The following is a 16,917-nucleotide window of genomic DNA, read 5'->3' as shown; positions in this document are numbered from 1 at the left end:
CTTCTCGTCGCGGCTCAGCCTTCTAGGAGTTCTCGTGCGTTTATGGCGGGTGCGAAGGGGGTGCAGAAATGTTGCACTTTTGCCCCATTTTTCCCATGTAGAGGAACCTCTAGATAGGAATGGACAGAAGTTTTGTGACAAATATATGAAAAAGTTACTTTTAAATATTAACTAAGAAGACAAATAATTGAATTTTTTTCAAAAGCAAAGATTAAGCCTATGCAGAAGTCGAAAGAAAAGTATAATTAACCCGCATATACCCATCATTTACATTTAAAAATACATAAAATTCTGCCACACTTGTTTCATCCATCTCCTTTTTTTTTTTTTTTTTTTGAGACTGGGTCTCGCTCTGTCGCCCGGGCTGGAGTGCAGTGGCCGGATCTCAGCTCACTGCAAGCTCCGCCTCCCGGGTTTACGCCATTCTCCTGCCTCAGCCTCCCGAGTAGCTGGGACTACAGGCGCCCGCCACCTCGCCCGGGTAGTCTTTTGTATTTTTTTTAGTAGAGACGGGGTTTCACCGTGTTAGCCAGGATGGTCTCGATTTCCTGACCTCGTGATCCGCCCGTCTCGGCCTCCCAAAGTGCTGGGATTACAGGCTTGAGCCACCGCGTCCGGCCACATCTCCATTTTTTTTATTGCTGAAACGTTTTAAAGCAAACCCCAAATATGTTACTTTCAACTTCATTATGCATTTCTTTTAGAAAGGATATTTTCCTACAGAATCACAATACTATTATCCCATTTAACAAACTAATTCCTGGTTATCATCTAATACCAAGTCCATATTATATTTCCCTAAATATATACATATGCTTCTTACATTTGTTTTCTTTTTCATTCAAGATCTAAAGTCCATATGTTTAATTTGGGCATGTGTCTTAATTCTTTCAAAATTCACATCTGAATTAGTTCCTCCTTCCATCCTTCTCTTCCCCTGCCCCTCATATAGTCAACTAATTGAACACATTGGGACATTGTCCTAAATGTTCTACATGCTGGCTTTGTCTATTTGTGTCCCCATTTTATTAGTTTCTCTAGCCTTATATGTCCTGTAAAACTTGATGTTACCTCTAAAGGTTTGATTACAGTTAGTTAGGTTTAACTTTGTTGGTAAGAATCCTTAGGTGGTGCTATATACTTTTTGCCATACATCAGGGAGCATATAATGTTTTTGATGCTAAGATTGACCAATGGGCTTAATACGTGATAGCTGAATCCCTCAATGTAAACTTTCCCACTGGTTTTAATCTGATAGATTCAGCCACCGATGATTTTGCCAAAAGCAACCATTTCAATAGAGGTTGTAAAACTGTAGTTTTCTAATTCAATAAGTTTTTCACATTTATTAGTTAGAATTCCTGTATAAAGAAAAACTTTCATTCATCACTTTAACAACTCAGGGCTATTTGGTTATCCTGAAATGTAGTTTGTACAGGAAAGACAGACTGTTTAATTTTCAACATAATTGCCAATTTTCAGAAAAAGCAGTTGTGCCTTAGGTGCCATCAATGGTAACCATCTTACAATGTGATAGCCATCCTACAAAATGCCTGGCTGGGCCCTACTGTCCAGCATTCACATCCTTGTGTAGCCCCCTTCCACATTGTACCAGGGTTGGTTTGTGTGACTGGATGATCTGGTAAAAGTGATGCTATGTTTTTTTTTAATTTGTTTTGTTTTTTGAGACAGAGTCTTGTTCTGTTGCCCCGGCTGCAGTGCAGTGGTGTGATCTTGGCTCACTAAAATCTCCACTTCCCGGGTTTAAGTGAGTCTCCTGCCTCAGTTTCCCAAATAGCTGGGACTACAGGCATGCACCAGCATGCCTAGCTTATTTTTATATTTTTAGTAGAGATGGGGTTTCACCATGTTGACCAGGCTGGTCTTAAGCTCCTGGTCTCAAGTGATCTGCCTGTCTTGGCCTCCCAAAGTGCTGGGATTACAGGCATGAGCCACTGCACCTGGCCGATGCTCCAATATTAGGTTATAAAATAATCTATGACTTCTGTTTTGGTCTCTTTCTCTTTCTTAGATCACACACCCATGAGAAAGCCAAATGCCATGTTGTAAGGAGAGGCCCATGTGGTGAGGAACTGAAGCCTCCTGCCAGCAGCCACATGAGTGAGTTTGGAAGTGGATCTTTCTGTGTTAGTAAAGCCTTCAGATGACTGCAGTCCGGAATGAAGTCTTGGGTGCAACCTTAGGATATACGCAGAACCACCAGCCAAGCTGCTCCCAGACTCTGGTCTGCAGAAACAGGGGAATGGTTTTGAGTGAGGAAACTGCAACCAATGTTTGGTTCTAAGTTTTAGGATAGTGCATCAGTTGATAACTAATGCAGAATTTTGTTTTCTCTTTTTGCACATCTTTAATGTACAATCTTTTGTGCAACTAATGCAAAATTTTGTTTTCTCTTTTTGTGCACATCAAGTGTTCTGCATCAGTTGATAACTAATGCAAAGTTTTGTTTTCTCTTTTTGCATATCAGTATGAACACATGGATTTAAAAAAGTACATTCAATGAGTCTCAATCAATTGCAGTCGTTATTCTTTTTAATGTTCAAATTATTTCATCTTTGATCAGTGGGAGTCCCTTTATTTTATCTCCTGTATCCTTTTCATCCAACTTTAAGTGTCTTTGCTTTTTTCCTTTATGGCAAGATAAATGTTTCAGACACATGTCATACATTTCCTGCCTCAGACCTGGAATCAGCCATTTTTCCAAGGTGTTCTGGTGCTTTCAATGCAGGCAACGATTGCATACCTTTGTGAATAGTCATGGTTAGCTACTTTAAAAATGTATCAAAATGAAATAAAATTTGCTTAAGTATGAGATTAAATCGAGGCTACCCCACTCACAATATGTGTGTATCGTACCTTAGACACACCCTAGTTTGTCTATCTACAAAATAGGTCCAGTGTAAATACCTAAATTTCAGAGCTGTTATAAGGATAAATTATATGGAAATATAATGTGTTAAGTTATGGAAATCACTTAACACAATGCCTGGCATCAAATTTCGTGATCAGAATAATTGCAAACCTGGAAGATACTATAATGGTAATGAGGCACACTTTCTTCATTTTACACTTGAGAAAATTGAGGCCCAAGAGATTAAAAACTTGCTTGAACATACAAAGGAGGATAAAATTAGAAGAGAATCTAATGACTTCACACTCTTGGATCTCATACCTAGGCTACTTTGGATATAAATGCAGCCTTTCCAGCCCAGTCGGGTCTTGTTTATTCAAAGACAAAGGAGGTAAGAAAACACTTGGCCCAGTACTAATAAAGTGGTGTTATGGGAAGCGCAACAACTTTATATTGAGAAGATTTGGTTCCTGATTCTGCAACTTGTTAGCTATGACACTGTGAGCAAGTTACTTAATTTCTCTGTGTCTTAATTGCTGCATCTGTAAAATAGTGAAAACAAATCCCTTATGCACAAGTTCATTGTGAGAGGGTTAATATACACATATTGTATATGAAAATGCTTGACCATATTACTTGCTGAATAAAAATCATTATACAAAAATAATTTCTTCAATTCCCCAATTTTATAAATTTTTTTTCTCATCTAGTGGAAATTGGCATTTTAAGTAGAATGATCCCTAAGGATACTAAGTCTATAATTTTGTAAATGACTTCAGTGAATACTGTGCAAAGGCACTGTGCAGGGAGCTACAGGAGAGATGCTATGCATGATCATCTACCCTCCAGGCTAACTGGGTACAGTCTTCCTTTCCAATGTTAATCTACTTAACAGTAATAATGTCCAGTTCACATATTTTTGTGTGATACATTCATGAAAGACTGCTATATCTTTGCTGTTATAAAGATACTTCCACAGTAGACCCTTAGCGTATACTTTAATAATCTTGTTCGATTGACAGACATTTATTTACACTATTTGTTCTTGGCTAACCACAATCGCTCGTAAAATATCTCCTAAAATAATTAATACTGGAATTTTGCCAAGGATCCGTGTCAAATTTTTCATCCTGTTAATTCCACAGTCCACCTTCTTACTTTTTGAAAATTTGGATATTTGTCAGACTTGGGCATTTGTTGCACTGCTCAAAAATGGACTTCAGGGATCCTGTGGCCAATCCTCCTGAACTTTAGGATGCTTTAAGCTGGGCATGAAAACTTGTAGTTACTCTTTTACTATCTTCCTTATGTAAATGTTTGTCCTACTATTCTCAACTTGAAGGTCATGACACTTGATGGAGATATGAAAGCCTGATTAAGTAATTCTATGGCCCTTCTGCCATCTGTCAAAATTACAAAACTCATTTCCTGGGGCTTTTGAAAAAAAAAAACAGCAAATATTTCAGGCATATTAAAGAGTAATATAAAGAACACTCAACATCTAGCTTAAGACATAGAAGATTATACACACAATTAAATCACCGTGTCTACTCCTCACCAATTCCTTCCCTCTTCCTTCCCAGGTTAACTACTATCTTGATTTTGATGTTATTATTCCCATGCATGTTTACATATTTTTAGTATGTATGTGGGTAGCCACAAATATTATATAGTGTAATTTACATATTTTACAAATTTTATACAAATAGTTTCACTTTGTACATATCCTTTGAGCTCTAAAGACTTGATTTCATTTTGGTTCAATATTTTTGGCAAGAATACATTATAGGGGTTACTATGTAATTTGTACTCAACTTTATGGTTTTGAGATTTATCCTTCATGAAAAACGTGGCTCTAGCTCATTCATTTTAACTGCCATAGATAGGTCTTTCCATTTTCCTTCCAATAGTCTTTTTAATTAACCTGATTGTTTTCAGTTCAACTCAGAACTTGCTAGTAAGTATTTTTTTGTCTTTGATACTTCATTTAAAAAATATTGGCAATCTTTTTGAAATAATTGTTTTCTTGGAATTTTCCCTTCTAAAAGGGTAATTTCCCATAATTTTTGGTAGAAAGTTTACATTCTAATGTGGGAAAGAACAATCTAAAAAGTACACAGAGGAAACTTAAATGCATATTATTAAGGGAAAGAAGCCAATTTGAAAAGGCTACATTCTGTATGATTTCAAGTGTATGACATTCTGGAAAAGGCAAAACTATGGAGACAGTAAAAAGATCATGTATGTAGCATCTTAAACAAGGAAAAAAAGATCAGTGGTTGCCAGGGGTTGGAAGGGGAGAAGGATGACCAGGCCGAGCACAAGGAGATTTTTAGGGCACTGAAAGTGAAAATATGATTATGTAATGGTAGATACATGTCACTATACATTTGTCCAGACTCCAGGTGATTGTCAATGTAGGTTCACCCCTCTGGTTGGGGATGCTGAGAGTGAGAGAGCTATACATGTATGGGAGCAAGACATATGGTACATCTCTGTACTTTCAGCTCAATTTTGCTGTGAACCTAAAACGGCTCTAAAAGATAAAGTCTAGTTAAAAAATATTTATTACTTCCCCAAACTTTTAAATATGTCTTTTGTGTTTAACCTTATTACTTACATATATGGAACACTTTTCTGTTCAAGGTTTTGCTCATAATCATTATATTGAAACATAACATGATAAAATATATTATAGAAAATACCATACATTGGAAATATATTTTGAAAATACAGGATACATTACTTATGACGTATGCTCGTTGGCCTTCATGACTAAAAGTTATAGCACACTTAAATGTATATAACTCATGGTTCTTTTTAAAATAAAGCTACTGAGAAGAACCAAATGGTGATATATCAGGAAAAACTGCTTTGCGTCAATTCTTTTCAGACTCATTTCAATTCACTCATTCAACAAATATTTCTAAAAGCAACTGTTCTAAGAGTTTGTAATAACGGTTAAAGATCTCTGCCCCTTGGAGTTTACATTCAAGTAATTCTAATTAACTCGTGCTTTCTTTTTCTTTGTTTTTCTCTTTGTACACTGAAGAGGATAAATTTCATATTTAAGCTGGTCTGTTCCCCCAAAATGATAACAGTCCAACATTGGCCAAGCTGATTCAGACAGCACAGCTTCCCGGGCTCTGCGGGGCTGGACCAAAGAGAATAGTCCTCCCCTGTCCTAGAAGAGCGAAGCACGTGTTACCATGGAGGCTGCGCAATGGAAAAACGTTCGGTTTTTTGTTTCTTAGCCTCGTATGGGGTAGTGTTTCCCTCGACTTCGCCTGGGGAGAAGGGGGCGGGAGGGCTTTGGGATATACTTTGGCCACACAGCCGGGAACCTGAGGCTGCGGGGCAGGTCCGCGTGGCGGCGTCGCATCCGGGCGTGGAAGCCCGTTTGCTGGAGCTCTGGGGCGGGGCGGGGCGGGGCGGGGAGGTGGGTAGAGCAGGTCCTGCCGGCAGAGGCATCTTATTTTTAACCTCTTCTCGGCTGTTTTTCTCTCCTCCATTTGCTCCTCCTCCTTTAAGCCATCCTTTAATATTTGGTAAACATTTGAATAGAGCGCGCTTATTCTGGGTCAGGTGTCGTTTTAAATGCTTTATGTGTGTCAACTCATTTAATGCTCAAACAATCCAATGGGGTAGGTATTATCATTATGCCAATTTTTAGATAGGCAACCTGAGGCCTGGAAAAGATGATAAACTTGCCCACAGTGTCACAGCTGGTGAGTTGAGGATGGGACACCCCGGCAGTGTGGTGCCCGCATCTGTGCCTTTTTTTTTTTTTTTTTTGAGACGGAGTTTCACTCTTGTTGCCCAGGCTGGAGTGCAATGGCGCGATCTCGGTTCACTGCAACCTCCGCCTCCCGGGTTCAAGCAATTCTCCCGCCTCGTGTACCTGGGATTACCGGCATGCGCCACCGTGCCCGGCTAATTTTGTATTTTTGGTAGAGACAGGGTTTCTTCATGTTGGTCAGCTGGTCTCGAATTCCCGACCTCAGGTGATCCTCCCGCTTCGGCCTCCCAAAGTGCTGGGATTATAGGCGTGAGCCAGACTTTTTTTTTTTTTTTTTTTTATACGGAGTTTTGCTCTTTTTGCCCAGGCCGGAGTGCAATGATGCAATCTTGGCTCACTGTTATCTCCGCCTCTGGAGTTCAAGCGATTCTCCTGCCTCAGCCTTCCGGGTAGCTGGGATTACAGGCACCTGCCACCACGCCCGGCTAATTTTTGTATTTTTAGTAGAGACAGGGTTTCACCATGTTGGTTAGGCTGGTCGCGAACTCCCGACTTCAAGTGATCCGCCCGACTCGGCCTCCCAAAGTGCTGGGATTACAGACTTGAGCCACCGCGCCCGGCCAAGTTAACAAAGTGGCATATATAGCAATTCCATTAGTACAGAATGAATAATAGTTTATAAGAAAAGACAAATAATTCATTCCTGGTTTGACCAGATTTGGATCAAAGTTAATCAGAGGGGTTTCCTTTAGAGGGGAGTTAGGTGGTTTCTTATAGAAGAGGAGTTTAGAGTTATAGTTTGAAGGAAGATAGTGAAAATAATCTAGCAGCTAAAAGAGAATGTTTTCAAAGTGAGGTGTGGGACGTTAGGCCAGGCTGAACAGATTTTTTGAGTTACATTTCATTTCTGAGCTCCTATGGTGGGATCCTGGGAGACAGAATCTGTTCTTTTAGCTTCATCGTTTTCAGTTTGTGGGGCACTCTGAGGTTGTCAATCCCTATCTTTGTGAGCGCAGGCTTTTCCATTCACTGTTTTGCCATATATTTTATCTCCCTTTATTTCCTACTTCAACGCATTCTCTTTTCCCTTTGTCTTTCTCAGATAACTGTAGCCCAATCATTTTTTTAAAAAATTAATTTTGTGTTAGTTTTTGCTTCATAGTATTTAAACAATTTTTAGCCTTAGACAACTTCTTATCACAGCTCATTGTTCTTCCATATCATCACTATCCATTTTTCCCCAATACAAATACATTAAACAAGTAACATTTTCTTTTTTCTTTATTTTCCTCTGTCCACCTCCTTTTCTTCTTTCCTTTTGCTTCCTTCCCGTCTCTCTTTCTCTCCTCTTTCTAGGTGTCAAATATTAAGACTAACATTGGGGGTGAAGAATCAACTGAAAAAGTTGAAAAACTAAGTGTTGAAAATGAGGAGTCCACTGGGTCATCTTGAAAAGTGCCCAGAAGAATCAGTATGAAAATCCACAGGAGAAACATTGAAAAATAAGAATAGAAATTCTAAGGAGGTGAATGACAAAGTTAAGAAAATTTTAATGAACATGACAGAACAAAAAGGTAAAGATTTAGAGGAAAGCTTGCATGTAAGCTCAAAATATGCCACGTATAAGAGAGTTCCTAATGGACATAGTTTCTGTAAATGTAGCACAGGTCTACAAATGCCTAAAAGTGTCTGTTGGCAGTCAGACCTTATCCATGAGGAAATGGATGCCACAGAGGAACCTTGTGAGTGTGATAAATGTGGAAAAGCTTTCAGGGTGACCTTAGCCCTCACCCTACATAAAAGAATCCACAGTGTTGAGAAGCCTTATGCATGTGAAGAGTGTGGGAAGGCCTTCAGCCAGAGGTCTGCCCTAACCCAACACAAAAGAATCTATAGTGGGGAGAAACCATGTATGTGTGACCAATGCCACAAAACCTTCAATGGGAACTCAGATCTTATTAAACACAAGACAATTTGCACTGGAGAGAAACCGTATGAAGGTGGGGACTGTGGGAAATCCTTCAGGAATATCTCGGCTCTCATTGAACACCACTGAATTCACACTGGGGAAAAGCCTTTTGAATGACATGAGCGCTGGAAGGCCTTCAGTAGCAGGTCAGTGTTTTCTCAGCATAAAGGGATTCACAATGGAGGGAAACCCTATGAGTGCATTAACTGTGGGAAAGCCTTCAAGACCAGAAATTGCCTTACCATGCACCAGAAAATCCACAATGGGGAGAAGCTTTATAAATATAGTGGCAAGGCCTTGCCATTTAGGCACTGCCTAAGGTGCATCAGAGATTCCACACTGGAGAGAAAATCTATGTATGTGCAGTATGTGGGAAGGCCTTCAGTGGGAGTTCAGACCTTACCAAACACAAGAGAATCCACACTGGAGAAAAGCCCTACCAGTGTGCCGAGTGTGGGAGGACTTTCAGTTGCAGCTCTGACCTTAACAAACATAAAATGATTAACAGTGGAGAGAAACCATATGGTTGTAACCGGTGTGGGAAGACCTTTGGTGGGAAGTCAGAATTTACCAAACACAAACGAGTCCACACTGGGGAGAAGCCTTATGAGTAGCAGGAGTGTGCAAAAGACATCAGTTACAGCTCAGGCCTTAGGCACTACAAAAAAGTCCGTACTGTGGAGAAATCCTTTGGATGTAAAGAGTGTGGGAAGACCTTTCATCAGAGCTCAAAGATGAGCATACACAAAAGAGTCCATGCAGTAGAGAAACCATGTAAATGTGAAAAGTGTGGGAAAGCTTTCAGAATGAGTTCAGATCTCAATGGACATAAATTAAGAAAGCATACTGAGGAGAAATTCCTCGAGTATGAAAGTGAAAAATCATTAAGTCCAATGTCCTTTCCTTAGTCTCATCCTCCCTGCAAAATCTACCTCCCTGCAAAATTTGACAACACGGAGCCCTTAATTTTTGGGGGGAACGTAAACCTGTTTAATATTGTATATTGCTTCTTGATATTCCTAATTGTTCTTATCTTAGCCTACTTTTTTCATAGCTCTCAATAATTTCTAATATTCTATATGTATTATTTGTTTATAATGTGTATTATTTTACTTCTCTGTTAGAGTATAAACGCCATCGCAGGCAGGGCACTTTATCTCTTGTTTACTGATTATTCTAATCCACTAGAATCTTGCCTGGTAAATGATGAGGGTGGGAGGAAAGGGGGGAAGCAAAATAAATATTTTTTGAATGACATGAATTCCTTGATTTCCGTGATACTTTTTCTAGGTTGTCTCCAGCTGTCCTTTCCTCTTGCCTTTACTTGCTTCTTTTGGTCTCCTCATCCCTAAGTTGTGGCTGTGCATCATGCACCATTCAGGAATTTTCATTGCCTACATCACCTAATTACCTGTATCTTCTTCTGACTTTAGCTCCCCTCTTGTTTGGCTAAATGATGTTCTGCTATCACTTCTAAGTCAACAAGATATTTAATGTAAATAAAACACACACATGCTAGTTTTGTATTCAGTTGGACATTTCAAGGAAAATTATGGGAGGGGAAAATAAATAATTGTGTTTATGCCATTCTCTTGCCTGAACGTTCTCTTCCTTTTATCTCAGGAATGTTGGCAAATAATGTCAGTGCTATATTTAAAGTCTATCCTGAAGCTAGATGTGGTGGCATGTGCCTGTAGTCCTAGGTACTCGGGAGACTGAGGCAGGAGGACTGGTTGAGCCTAGGAGACTGAGACTATGATGATCTATGATTGCGCCACTGCACTCTAGCCTGAGTGACAGGGTGAGACCCTGTGTCAATCATTAAAAAACAAACACAATCCTGAATCCATTTGTTACTATCTAGGTCATACCATTGGTTGCCCTGCTTATGCTGTTGCCTCCCTACAGTGTAGACTCCAGACACACTCCACAGAGCAGCCAACAGTATTATTTAGAAATGCAAGTCAGGTGATGTCGTTTAAAATTCTCCAGTGGCTTCCCATAACTTTTCCCTCCATGTTAAACAAAACTTTTGGTCACATTTGCTTTATCTCTTTCTGAATCATCTGAAAATAAGTTGAAGATATCATGATACTTATTCCTAAACACTTCAGTATGCCTCTTCTGAGAATAAGGGTATTCTCTTTGATAATCACAGTATCATTATCATACCTAAGAAAGTGACTAATAATTCAATAAGTCTAGTATCCAGCCTATATTCAAATTTTTCTATTGTCCTTGAAAACCTTTTATAGTTGCTTTCTTCCCCTATCAGTCAGAATCCAATTAAGGAAAATACATTGCAATTGTTACATCTCTTTAGTCTATTTTCATCTAGAACGATACTGTCCAGTATGGTAGCCACTAGCTATGTGGCTCAAATATGACTAGTCTGAATTGAAAGCACTCGAATGTGACTAGTCTGAATTGAAATGTGCTGTAAGTGTAAAATACACATCAGTTTTGATTTCTTACAGAAAAAATATGAAATATCTGAATTTTTATTTTGACTAATGTTAAAATGATAATATTTTGAATATATGGGTTGAGTAAAATATATAATTAAAATTAATGTTTATTTTTAATTTTTTAGACATAATACTAAAATACTTACATAGGTGGCTTGTATTTGTGGCTTACTTCATATTTCTATTGGATACTGTGAATCTTGAGCAATTAACTCACCTTTTTCTTTCACGACATTGACTTTTTAATGAGTCCGGGAAAGTTGTCTTGTAGAATATTTCACATACTGAATTATCACTTTAGAATAAAAAGTGGTACTGGTTGACTATCCATAATCTGAAAATCCGTATTCCGAAATGCTCCAAAACTTTTTGAGCGCCAACATAACTCCACAGATTGTCCACGTGAGTGACTGAGAGAGTGACACCTTTGCTTCCTAATGGTTCAGTGTATACAAACTTTGTTTCATGCACAAAATTAGTTTTAAAAATTTTGTAAAATTACATTTAGGCTGTGTGTTTAGGGTGTATATGAAGTATAAACGAATTTTGTGTTTAGACTTGGGTCTCATCCCCAAAACGTCTCATTATTTATATGCAAATATTTCAACATCCTAAAAAAATCTGAAATCTGAAGCACTTCTGTTTCCAGGCATGTCAAATAAGGGATGCTTAAACTGTGCATGAATATAAGGGCCCTCCTGATTGTCTCTTTCCCTGCTGCTGCTATAGGGAGCCTCTCCTACGATTCTTCCACTTCTTCCACACTGGCTTCCTTCCTGTTCAGCAAACACATCAAACATTTCCATTGCAATTTTCTGGGAATCCCATAATTTTCACAACACTGATTCCTTTATTTCATTTAGATCTGTGCTCACATATCATGTACTCAGAGAGACTGTCCGACCATCCTCTCTAAATTAGCATTTTCCATCGCTCTCTCCTTGCCCTGCTTTATCTTTCTTAATAACACTTACGACTGATCTGACATTTTATTGTATATTTGCTTATTATCAGGGTTATAATAACCCCCGTTGCCTCAGAATGTTACCTTATCTGGAAATTGGGTTGTAAATGCAGTTAAGGTGAGTTCAGGAGGGTGGACCCCAATCCAATATGACTGGTGTGCTGATAAAAAGGGGGAAATCTGGATACAGATACAGGGAAAGCACCATGTGAAGATGAAGGCAGAGACTGGGGGTGATACAAGCCTAGTGATTTCAACAATTGCCAGCAAACCACCAGGAGCTGGGAGAGAGGCTTGGATCAGATTCTTTTTCACAGTCCTCAGAGGAACCAACTCACCAACACCACGGTCTTGAACTTCTAGCCTCCAGACTTGCGAGAAAATAGATTTCTGATTTTAGGCCACCTAAAGTCTTATGGTACCTGGTTACAGCAGCCCTAGGACACCACTACATATCCCCACATAGCACATATATTTCCTTTTCTGTTGCCCACATTGAAGTGCAGTGCAGTGGTGTCATCTCAGCTCACTGCAACCTCTGCCTCCCGGGTTCAAACGATTCTCCTGCCTCAGTCTCCCGAATAGCTGGGACCACAGGCATGTGCCACCACGCTCAGGTATTTTTAATTTTTTTTTGTATTTTTGGTAGGGATGGGGTTTTGCCATGTTGGCCAGGCTGGTCTTGAACTCCTGACCTCAGTTGATCCACCTGCCTTGGCCTCCCAAAAGTGCTGGGATTATAGGCTTGAACCACCACGCCCTGCCTAACATATGTATTTTCTTTTCATGTTCTCTAAGGATTGGGATTCTTTTCATTTTCTCAGACTGGAAAGGACAGTTAGCACTGACATTGAACACTCAACATGGTATGATCTCTTGAGAAGATTAAGCAGCGATTTGATGGCAGATTGATCACTTCGAACCCTTTTTATTAATACCTTGCAGTGGGCAGAGACTCATCCTTATAGGGATTTATATGCATTCTAGGTATAGTTTTGCCTTCCCTGTCTCCAATGCCCCTGCTAATACTACCCAAGGACTCACAATGTCTGATGTACTGCTACGGAACTTTGCCTTACATCTCAGACCAAGGGACTCACTTTACTGTGAAGGATGTGTTACAAAGGGCACATGATCGTGGTATCTACTGGTTGTACCTTATTTTATATCACACAGAAATGGCAGCCTGTTTCCCCCCAGCTTTGCCAACATAATAATTAGCAAAACCTTTTAATTATGTGAATTAATTGTGAAACTGACAACCGTGAAATTTTAACTAGATAGTAGAGAAACTGGAACTGGGAAGACCAGTTAGGAAGCTGTTTGGAAACAAAGATACACATGAGTTTTAAAGCTGTGGGTTAATGTAGATGTTGATGTGATTACAAGTCTCTGTTAAAAGAGTTTAGGGTGGTTTTAGTTTGAGGTGGTTTTAGATTATTATTTTTGCTAAAGAATCCAGAAATGACTAAATTTCTGGATTACCCTGTCAATCACTTCTGACACTCTACGCATATGTTGTTCCTAAAGAAGTTGAACAAAAGGAGTGATAGCCAAATGGGACTAACTATAATAGCTAATATTTATTAAGCACTTATTAATACTTTACTAAACATATTGTGTGTATATTTTACTTAATCTTCTATGGGGCAATAAGCAGAACTAGTCAGAAATGATCCTGGGATCTCACTCTAGATTGCCCAGGAAATGAGCTAGCTAGAACTGGGGTTTCCCGCTCCTCTTGGAAAGAGAGGTTGCACCTAAATTTAGCTTCGCATGAGATCAGCTGTTTACACTCCCTAATAGGAGGGGGCTGCAACTCTCCACAGGATGCATGGTCTCCAGGTGTTGGGCATCTGGTCTTTCTCAGATGCTTCCTCAGCTCTGCTGGCATCTAAACCCAGACTGCCTGGCAATCAAGTAGTCTGCTTGTTGTCTTACTGAAAAGTGGTGTTCAAGTTTATCCTTGAGCAGATAGAACAATTGGGTCAGGACCAGAGCCCCAACCTATTGCATGTCAAATGGCTTGTTCTTGCCCCTGGTTCACCTCTCCATGGGATCATGAGAGGATTGAGAAGTCTATGCCTCTTGTGCCTGATTCTTGGTTTCTAAGTTTCCCCAGTAAATCTTATTCCCGTTCCTTAACTCATACTATGTGATATTGTAGAATTTATTGCAAGGCCTATTGTACCACATCCTTGCAGCAAATTTATGACTTAGAAATTACTATTTCTATCTTAGAGATGAGGAATATGAGACACAGAAAAAGTCACATAGCTGGTAGGTGGTAGGATTTGAAACCAAGTCATCTGATTCCTGAGCCTATGATCTCAAAAACTTTGTTAAACTAAATGGAACTACTAACTTATAAAGAGCTAAGTGAGTGCTCAGATAATCAAAGAATCACCCATGGAGAAGTTCAAATCTCATGCAGAAGTTCAGATCTCAGTTGGAGCATGTAGCCTAGATTTAACCTCCAGTGGTGCCTTTAACTTTCTCCTAAGTCTTAGGCTTGTGTCAACTGCTGGCCAGCTACATGGAGGAAATAAGTTGAGAAAAGGCAGGAAGCAACATGGCTGGGTCTCCAGAGAAGATCCAAGCTCAGCTGTGTCATGCTCTGTGGGCCCAGAGGAGAGGAAAAGCAAGACAAAGTCTTAAACTTTCCGCCAGATATCAAGACCTTGTTGATGTCCTAGAACATGACCAATCAGATTAGTGATGGCTCTACATTGGAAGAGTAGCTGAGAAAGGATTAAGTTGAGGCAGGCCTGGTGTGGGCAGATGTTGAATGTTTCCCACTACCCCTTCCAGCCCACTGCAAGAATATTTTTGTTTGTTTTTGTTTTTTGTTTTTAAAATACACTCAAGATGAGCTCTATTAGTCATTTCCTCATCTCACTTGTTATTCCAGTTAAGCAAAACCTGAAGGACAGAAAGATCACAAACTTATTAATCTCTGGACAAACCTAGTTCAGGGCCAGAATCAGGAGGGTGAATCTCAGGAGGCTGTAATCCAACTGACTGCAAATAGGATTTTGGAATAACAGTTTCTGAGGTGTCATGAAGAACTGTCAGCACTTGTATCTGTTCTCTTTCTAATAGAATTTTTAGTTTCTTCTATGATCCCAAATTTCATAAACTCATACTATAACCAGGAAGTAGGCAGAAATGTCCTTTTGATGAAACAAATAATCAGAAACTTTTCTAGTAATCCTCTTTGTGTATTTTTCCAGCCACAGAACTGAGCCATTCATTACCCAAAGCTAAACCCTGCCTGCATGGTAACGCTTTTGTAGATGGAATTCTTTCTCTCCTATACCCCCTTTTTCCTGCAGTCCCTTATACCCTCCCAATACCAGTGTGACTCAAGGGGCCTTCAGTTCTGTCCTAATTCAGTCTCTCACATTCAGGCTGCGCCTCCTGAGGCGTCAGAATGCGTGAGAAGGCTCTGTTCCTTCAGGGAACGTTTTCTTTTGGTAGGGCCATCTCACCGAGTCAGGCTTACTAATTATGTCCCAGAATAGGCTCAGCCTCTGGCCTTTCACTGAGCTTAAAGAGCTCTGGAGAGCTAAAGGACGCAATTCCACTCAGTCCCCCTGGGCTTGCTTTGTTACGGCATTTGCCGCCAGCCTCCCGCCCCCGGACGGCGCGCCTCTTCTTCCCTCCGCGCGGGATCTCGTCTTGCTTTTCCGCAGGTGGTTGCGGGAAGACGTACAGGGAAGGGTCGGGATGGTGCCTGAGGTGGTCACGACCACACCCAGGGCTGCACCCTCATCAGAGACACATCTAAGTTACTACAAGGCCAGAGACACCAGAAAGAGGAAGACTCCAGGATATTCCGAGAGGAGTGGAGGCAAATGGGATCGACTGGCTTAAAACGTGCCCTCCGGCTCGGAATCCCGCGTCTGGGGGAACGGAGACCCGGGCACACCCCACTTGCTTGTTCGGTGGCTCCTCACAAATTACGTGGAGGGGGAGCTCTTCCAGACCAAACTTGAGTTACCCTCGTCTCCCTTTCCCACACTGTCCCAGAGAAGGGAGTTGTCTTGGTCACTGTTAAGAGCTGAAAGGAACTCCGAGGCTCTAAGTGGCCCTGGAGTCCAGGCTCGCCGGAGGCACCGAGCGTGTGCGGGCCGGGAGCGCCGTCTTCTGGGGAAGGAGTGTCATTGGTTACACTTTTTTGTTTATGTTGCGAATCGATGAAAGAAAAACTGTGTGACGCTTCAGAGATGGGGATCCCCAAGGAGGAAGAGAGAACAGCGATCAGGACCTTAAACCTCACACCCGAACAAATTCGGCCGGAGTTACTGAGCGGTAGGCTCTCTGATGGAGATGGGTGCTTTCAGACTGTAAGACGTGAAAACAAAGAGCAGCCACTCAGAACGAACTCAAGACTTACTGAGATGCAACTGCCGTGAAAAAGCGGGTGCATGGTGGGGGGTCTGTCTACCTACTTAGAAGGACTACTATGGCCTGTGCAGAGATCCGAAGTTTGTTCTCATTATAATGCGGACGGTCAATGCTAATACTGTGGCCCATTTTTCAATAGCGCCACCTTGTGGCAGTGACAAAACGGCCGTAGTGGACTTGGGCTCAGGTGCTTTCTTGAGTGTGCAAGCTGATAAGAACTCAATTTTTGAATCTGAGATTTAGAGATTATTCGGGCAGAAGGAGATCCCTAAATGTAAACACTGACGTTTTGTTAATACTGCAAGTGGGGAAGGATGAATAGACAAATAACAATAAAGAAAGTAATGGGCCACATTTGTGTTCAGAAGTCATGGAACTTTTTTTTGATTTTTCTATTTCTCATTTTTTATTGATGCATAATACATGTAATATTTTTATATTCATATAATGTATAAAGATTAAAGATAAGGATAACGTGTGTGTGTGTGTGTGTGT

This window comes from Rhinopithecus bieti, unplaced genomic scaffold, assembly GCF_001698545.2.
Source record: "Rhinopithecus bieti isolate Rb0 unplaced genomic scaffold, ASM169854v2 scaffold_18466, whole genome shotgun sequence".
Taxonomy (NCBI): Eukaryota; Metazoa; Chordata; class Mammalia; order Primates; family Cercopithecidae; genus Rhinopithecus; species Rhinopithecus bieti.
Note: the sequence above shows the minus strand (reverse complement) of the source record.